Here is an 8,853-nt window from a genome sequence, read left to right as displayed (position 1 = left end):
CCCCTCCCCCAGCCTCGCTGCTGCCTTGCCGCAAGATCGCAGACTGCTGTGCTAGCAATGAGGGAGGCTCCGTGGGCGTGGGACCCTCCCGGCCAGGCGTGGGATATAGTCTCCTGGTGTGCCCGTTTGCTAAGATCCTTGGTAGAGCGCAGTTTTGGGGTGGGAGTTACCCGATTTTCCAGGTGTTGTGTGTCTCAGTTCCCCTGGCTAGGAAAAGGGATTCCCTTCCCCCTTGCACTTCCCAGGTGAGGCAATGCCTCACCCTGCTTCAGCTCTTGCTGGTCAGGCTGCAGCAGCTGACCAGCACCGATTGTCAGACACTCCCTAGTGAGATAAACCCAGTACCTCAGTAGAAAATGCAGACATCACCTGTCTTCTGTGTCGCTCGTGCTGGGAGTTGGAAACTGGAGCTGTTCCTATTCGGCCATCTTGCTCCGCCCCCCCGCAATGATGTTTTAAGGAGAAGAGGAATGAGGAAATAAGTAGTAATAAAACCAGTTCCAGGTGACCCACAGGACTTCTGAGAGGGAGTCACAAACCAGAATTTATAAAGACCATGTTCAGTGCAATGAAAGGAGCCTCAGTAAACCCAGGACTCAATGCAGAACAAGTCAGTGGCCCTGGGTGAGGCGTGAGGTCTGAGCGCTGCCCTGTTTCCTGCAGTTATTTCTCTGGCCTTCCTAAGCTGTCACCAAGCTGCCCCTCTCCGTGTTTCCCGAGGCTACTCCTGTCCTCTGAATTCCCTGCCACCTCCTGCTCCTCTTCTCCACCTGCCATCACCCCACCCTTCCTGGAGTGAAGCTGAACATGGGGGGCAAATGGGTTCTCACAGACTTTACACTTTGCATCATGTTTTCGAATGGTCATTAACCACTAAATATCACAACTTAAAAATTATTTTAAGTTAATGTAAATTACTTTCAATGGCAGAAACCACAATTACATTTGCACCATCCTAATAGCAGCAGTCAATGAACTTTTCTTAAAAAAAACTATTGGCCAGGCACGGTGGCTCATGCCTGTAATCCCAGCACTTTCGGAGTCCGAGGCAGGAGGATCACAAGGTCAGAAGATCGAGACCAGCCTGACCAACATGGAGAAACCCCGTAGCCAAGCGTGGTGGCAGGTGCCTGTAATCCCAGCTACTCAGGAGGCTGAGGAAGGAGAATCACTTGAACCCGGGAGGCGGAGGTTGCAGTGAGCCGAGATCATGCCAATGCACTGCATCCTGGGTGACAAGAGCAAGCCTCCGTCTCAAACAACAACAACAACAGACCAAAAAAACTATTGATTAGAAAGGACATTAAGCCTACCACCATAGAGGTCAGCATGACAAAATAGGATTGGGGCAGGACACCACCCTTCCAGGCTCCGACTCTTCGCCCGTGTTTCTGTCTTTCCTCACCCCCTCCCCATCATGACCTTTGCAAGTCCATGTCCTGCTCTCCTGGCCTTCTCTCTCACCGGCTGGCCTGTCCTCCAGCAGCCCTTGGATGGCTGTCTGCTCTGTCCAAGCCATGCTTTCCAGATAGCTCGGCCTCAGCATACCCTTTTGGGAGGCACAGTCCAACCCATAACAGGGTCAGGCAGTACGGGTGGCATGGACTGGACAGGAAAGGGGTGAGAAGCTCTCGCTGGCCAAAGTGATGGTCTCTGACAAAGACGTGGTTCCAGTGGTTGGTCCCAACTGAGACTATAACAAACAAATGAACAAAATGGAAGTTCTGACTATTCAGGATAAGGAAATAGTGATATGTTGCATGACCCTACAATTTGTGGCCTATCCAGAGACACAGAGAGGGGCCTGTTAATAGTTATACCAGGACAAGAGGTGCAGCTGGGCAGTGTCCGCGGTAGACTGAGAAAAACAGTGACTACAGTGATACTTCCAGAACAAGGATGGAGGCAGTCCACAGGAGAACTCGGAGCAGGGAAGCTTCAGAGGCTCAGGGTGTTGGTTTAAGTGTCCTGGCTATTTTGGGCTGAAAGGAGCTTTGAGGAAAACACTCCATGTGCTAAGTTTAAAAAGACTTAAAAAGATAAAAGGGTAACTGGGTTAAGTCTGATCTAATTATTATGAGAAGAGACTGAGGAAAAGGTTCTGCTTTCTCCTGCTGCCTGTCCAGATGAGGCAGGACACTGCTTGCAACTGTATCCTGAGCAACTCTGGGTTTCCAAGGACCTGAGTTAGGGGCTCTCTTTGCAGAGATTGAGACCACATGTCAGTGACCTGCCCCCATTTAAACCTGGGGCACTCTTGTTGGTTCGGTTGTTGTATCTTTTCCTTATTAAGATTTGCTGTAACAGTATTTTGGAGAAAAATGTTTGTATTGCTTTGAAAGCCACTGATCTAGGATAAGTCTCAGTGTGACTCCACCCACCAGGCAGCAAGAGAGAGGGGTACCATCTCTCCCTCAGCAGCAGGGTGCACATGGTCATTATTCATCAGATTGTCATTACTGATAGCATCATTTACACCACACGCGTAGATGCTCATTTGATCCTTTGATTTTTGTTTGGGTGTTTTCTTTTTTGTCAGTTTGATCTAAGGAGAAAAATGTCCTCTTCCACTTTGTTCCAGAAATATCCTGTGTTTGATGCTAGTTCCGTACTCTTATTTCACTTTGGCAAAGTGCATAATACATACTCTGACTTTTCACAGGCAACAAATTCTGTATTGGTGACATTAGAAGTCTTTGGTGGGCTATGGAAGAGTGAAGATGGGGAATTCTTAGACTCTTGAGTCACTGAGTGGAGGGTTTGGCTCAATTTTCTTTCTTGTATTCTTTCAGCCAACACATGTCTTTTACCAAACAGTCAGCTTCTCAAAGGCAGGGACTCCGTGCTTTGACTTGAGCAAAAATCCTGAAGCTGTAGAGGCTGACTGGAAAGCGGCTCCTGAAGGCCTGTGTCCCAAGTGAGTGGGCATTTCTTCCCTGTAGGGACAGGGAACCCTGGAAAGTCCCCTTACAACCCCCTTTCCATTGAAAAGTGATCTTTTTCCTTTTTTATATTTTAAAAACTATTTTTTCATATCATAAGAGTATTGTTGCTGGAAAAAAAAACAGGCAAAAGGAAAATACTCATTATTTCCGTAAGCCACAGAAGAAAACCATGGTGTAGGTCCTTGAATGCTTTTTCTTTCTCCCTTTTTCTCCTCTCCTCCCTTCCCTTCACCCATCGCCTCCTCCTCCTCCTTGCCTTGTCCTTCTAGTTTGCCTTTCCTTCTTCGTACATATCTTTCTAGATATTTTCTTTAATATATAAATGTATATATAAATATATACATCAATATATGAATACATAATCAAGATATTTACATATATAATATATAAATATATAGTCAATATATTTACATATATAATATAAAATATACGCAATATATTTACATATATTACATTTGTAATCACTATATTTACATATCGATTATATATATTTATTATATATTATATAAATACATATATTTATATATAATATATAAACATCAATATGTACAAATATATATAATCAATATGTACAAATCAATTACATGTAAATATATTGATTGTATATAAATATACATAGTATACAGATAAATATATAAATACATAAATATATTTCACATGAATGAAATATTATATATTTTGATTTCTATTCTTTCTCTCTCTCTCTTTGCTAACTATATGAGGTAAAGACTTTCCTAACAATGTCATCCTTTTTAATGGCAGCATAGGATTTCATTGAATCATACAATTTAACCTCTTACTGATGGACCTCTAGGTCGTTTTCACTTATTGGCTGTTACAAAGAGTGCTTATATTTATTTTATCTCTAAATTTTAAATTTTGTGTGTATGATTTGTGAAGTCCATAATATGTTTACAAGTAATATATGTACATTATAAATGTGTATGCATGTAATTTGTAATTGCTCAATATATTTGGGGGCTGTGTGCTGCTAGGGGTGCTTGATCAAAAACATGTGGCTGCCCCTAACCTAGGCAACAGATGATGAATGGAACTAAGACAGTAACCGCAGCATGGAGTCTGAGGTGGATTGAAGTGTAGCTCTATACGGTAGGGTTGATGGGACTTGGTGATTGTCTGGTGTGGGAGAGGGAAGAATTGAGTATAGCTTCCGTGTTTCTTCCTCAGTTGACCATTTCTTCACTTGATTATGTAATTAATATCAACTAATAAGATAACCTCAAAATAATATTAATATGCTGTATCCTAGGAGTCAGCTCCATCATGCTTTGTACTATTGCTGAGATACAGTATTAAACAAGAACATCCCTGCCTTAAATTCCAGTGAGGTGGGGATTCAGATAACAAACACATGAACAATAAAACAAGTTTCTAGCCTCTGCTTCAAGAGTGTTCAGGTCAGGCCTACACATCCTGGCCGATTTGGAATGGATTTGTGTTTCTGTTTTCTGGATGTAAACTGCATTCTGCCTCTTCTCCAAGATTTCTATTAGCTATATCTTCCTCCTCATTCCAAGACTCCTCTTAGATATATCTTCCTCCTCATTCCAAGATTCCTATTAGATATATCTTCCTCCTCCTTCCAAGATGCCTATTAGATGTATCTTCCTCCTCATTCCTCAGTGCTCCCCAGGGATTACTTTTCCTCATTCAGTATTTTCCCCCTTGCAGGCATCTGTTGCTTCAAGCTTCACATATATGGTTAAGAAATCTTATGGGTTTTTTTTTTTCGTTTACTTTTTTTTTGAGATGGGGATTTCACAGTGTTGATCAGGTTGGTCTTGAACTTCTGGTCTCAGGCGATTCTCCTAACTCTGCCTCCCAAGGTTCTGAGATTACAGGCATGAGACACTGCTCCTGGCCTCTTATGATCTCTTTGGAATTAATTCGGGCTTGTTAGATTTTTGTTGTTGTTGTTACATGTCTTGTGCAAAAACATTTAGAAGTCCATGTTTAACTTTATTCTCTACTGTGTAGTTTAAGAAATGTCAAAACCAGGAATACCGCCTGATTGGGCACACTAGAGGCAAGAGTGGGAGAAGGTGAATTCAGAGACCTGGCCAGTCTCCTCCTGGCTTCAAGGTGATAATTTACCCCGCGATTCTCAGACTTCACTTGTATCAGAAATGTTTGGGGGAAGTGTGCTAAGACGCGGGTCCTCAGGCCCTTCCCCCCAGCGATTCTGATTCTTGGAATTTCAGCCGGGACTCAGGATCTGCATTTTGAAGCAAGTTCTCCAGGGGATTTGGTTGTGCTGTTCTACAGACGTTTTTAGAAAGACCGATTTAGAGGAGGTGTTTCTGATCTCTGTGCCTTCTATCATTTAAGAAGATTTTTCAGTCACTTGGGCCGACTGATCAATACAGCTAATCACTCAGGACACAATATAAAATTCTTATGCAGAGAGAAGCTGACTTTAGCTATCTCTACCTGGAAGGGGTCTTTTATAGTTTCAATCATATATGGATGAAAAAGATGCTGTATTCTTTTTATATGAACTACTTTGTGTATTTTATAAGTAGTATAAATGTACGACTATCCCATTTACCAGACATTTGGGGTGCATGGTATAGACAACTGAAGGTTATTCCTTTAAGTTGCACTTTTTTTTTTTTTTTTTTTGCTTTATTTCAGCCATTTACATGGAACTGTTTAGTATATGTTTCTCTGCTTTTGCAAACACAGTCTACTGAAGATAGTTAAATCTTTTCAGGGTCATCATATGTTTTTCATTCTTTCAGGTCTGAATTAGATTTGTTAAAGCCCTAGCATCGAATAGCCTCAAATGTGTTCGCTGTTTGCGTCTGCCATGGTTGTTAGAGTTTTTCTTTTTCCTTACTGTTATCTGTTATATCTCTCTTGCATTACTGTGCCTGCCTCTAGGAGCTTTCTGATTTGCCCTGGGGCTGGGAAATCATGTGACTGCGGACTGTATGTTGAGTAACAGTGAAGAGGATTTGAATGAGTTTTTGAGAAGCTGTTCTAGCAATAAAATGGATGTACTTTGCTGCGTTGACGTGGTGACATTATTTTAGTGGCTCAACTACCTTCTTCTTACTTCACCTCCTGATCCTTAACTGCAGTTGTCGTGGTTGTGACCTCATGACAAGTGAGATATTGCTAGAAATCATTTCTCTTGATTTGCAAACCATTGTCTCCCCCAGTTGTGTTAGTGTTTTTATGTATACAGTTCTATAATGTGAAATGTATGAGGATTAAAACTAAAAAAAAATTCTCTGACCAAAAATAGACAAATTGAGATATTGCCAAGTTATATGAAGAAAACACATTGGAATAAGGAGATTATGAGAAAGACGTGAGGTATTTATTACATTTCTTTAAGAGAAGAAATAGACAAGAATAAAGGAGGGGCAAGTTTCATAAAGGTGATGGGTTCTTTGCACTTATTTCTTGGAGATACCTGTGGGGCTTTCAGGTTCCAGGAACACTTCTACACTGCTGATAGGAATGTAAACTAGTACAACCACTATGGAAAACAGTGTGGAGATTCCTTAAAGAACTAAAAGTAGATTGACCATTTGAGCCAACAATCCCACTTTTCCTCTAGGTGTCTACCTAGAGGAAAAGAAGCCATTTTATGAAAAAGACACTTGCATATGCATGTTTATAGCAGCACAATTCACAATTGCAAAAATACGGAACCAACCCAAATACCCATCAGTCAATGAGTGGATAAAGAAATATATATATATATATATATATATGTATGTATGTCATGGAATACTACTCAGCCATAAAAAGGAATGAAGTAATGGCATTCGCAGCAACCTGGGTGCAGTTGGAGACTGTTATTCTACGTGAAGTAAACTCAGGAATGGAAAACCAAATATCATGTGTTCTCACTTATAAGTGGGAACTAAGCTATGAGGACACAGAGGCATAGGAATGATACAGCGGACTTTGGGGACTCAGGGAGAGTGGTGGGAGGAGGGTGAGGGATAAAAGACTACACACTGGGTACAGTATAAACTGCTTGGGTGATGGGTATCCCAAAATCTCAGAAATCACCACTAAGAACTTATCCATGTAACCAAATACCACTTGTTCCCTAAAAACTATTGAAATAAAAAAACTAAGCTAAAACATTTCAAAATAAGAGAAACATTAAATATCTAATGAATGAAAAAATAACACTGAATATACTGAAGATAAAAGTGAAACAAGGCAAAAACACAGATTCTAAAATGAAAGTATCTGTACCAACTTCACACAGGTGGCAAGAGGTGGTGCTGAGAACCAGCAGGCCTTATTTGGGCCAAGTTTCCGGTTACAGATCCCACAAGTAGAAAACAGGACCTTTGGGCTTTCCCATATTTGCAGAAGATTCAACACTTGATTCCTTCTAGGTTAAAAATAAGAATGTGGGAGGGAGATGGCTCTTGGAGAGCATGAGCTCTAGGTTAGTCATCTCCTCCCCATAAATCAAGCAAAAGCACCCACAATCTACTCTCCCCAAACCCAGCTTTTAAATTAAGTTTTAACTCAGAATGAGAGCGACAAATTCCTTAATAGCAGTATGTAAATAATTTTTGTGTTTTGACCAAAGTTAATTCAGCCATATCTTAAAAAGATTGATTTTAATCATATTTAAAATTATGTGTTAAAGTTAACTTAAATTATATGTTTAGTCTGTCGTAGATATTAAACACAATATGAATTATTAAAAAAGAAAGTGCAGTCAGAATAGAGTTGCCAGTCAGCGTAAAATAATTTGTCTCATCAAAGATCATGACAAGGAAGAAGTGGACAGAGGTGGCAGAGCACAGAGTCAGGGGTTTGAGAACAGGGGTTTCAGTCAACTGAGAGGCTCCCATGGGAGAAGGAGCATCGAACAAAGAAAACAGGACTCATTCTTACAAATGTTTTTCTGAAAATGGTCCTTGAAATGCCCACCATGGAGATATTCTTTCTTCTGTCTGAGAGACTGGTTCGTTATTGTCTTAAGAGTGAACCTTTGGGGCTTCCTGTAGTGAAGAAACAGTCCAAACCAAAAAGAGCTGGTCCATCAGACGGCTGGTGTAAAAATGGACAATGTCTTTTCCAATGGCCTGGCCATTTACAATAAAGGCAGATACTGAGGCATGGAGTTCTTTAGTTTGGGACTCCTTGGTTTTGGTTTAAAACGTGTGCAAGGAGGTCCCCTTGGTCCTTGTAGCTGTTGTGGCTCTAAAGACACGTGTCTGTTTGTCTTTTGTAAGGAGTTTCCCCACTGCTGTGGCTGCTGTAACTCTGTGTTCCCTTTGCTAAGGGTCATAACATTTCTTTAGAAAAGCACAGGTTCTGGATCCAAAGTTCTTTTACATGAAATTGGCTGGAGTTCTAGACGGTTGAGTTCTAGACTCCTCAGATCCAGATGAGCCCATGATTCCCTGTCTTCTAGTAATCTTACCTACCTACTGAACCCAGTCCAGTTTCTAATTTGACCCAGTCAGACACCTGAGGCCTCCCTGCAGACCCAGCCCTGTTTCTGTCATGACTTCTGAACCCAATCTGCATCAAACAAAGTGCTCAAAAGTACTCAGAGAGCCCAAAACACAAATTCACAGAGCTCAGAATCCAAGAGAGAACTCAACCGTGACCCCAGTTGCTGTGAGAGATCACTGGGCACAGGGGGCCCTGGCAGTTACCTTCGCTTGGTCTCTCGGTGTTTCTGGGACTCACTAGAGGTCTACTTTGAATCCCATTTCTGACACCTGGAGCGGCCTGGTGTTTCTGGTAACATCTCCTCAACCAGAACAATCACAAAAGGCCTCATTTGGCTCCAACAAGGCTGAGAAAGGTAGTTTTTATTCTGTGAAGGCCATGTGTACAGCTAAAAACTGAGGTTTCTGTTACCTCCTAAAGCTGGGAAGGGATGTGAAGAGAC

This window comes from Mandrillus leucophaeus, unplaced genomic scaffold, assembly GCF_000951045.1.
Source record: "Mandrillus leucophaeus isolate KB7577 unplaced genomic scaffold, Mleu.le_1.0 Scaffold430, whole genome shotgun sequence".
Taxonomy (NCBI): Eukaryota; Metazoa; Chordata; class Mammalia; order Primates; family Cercopithecidae; genus Mandrillus; species Mandrillus leucophaeus.
The sequence above is the reverse complement of the archived record's forward strand: the minus strand, read 5'-3'. Positions refer to the sequence as shown.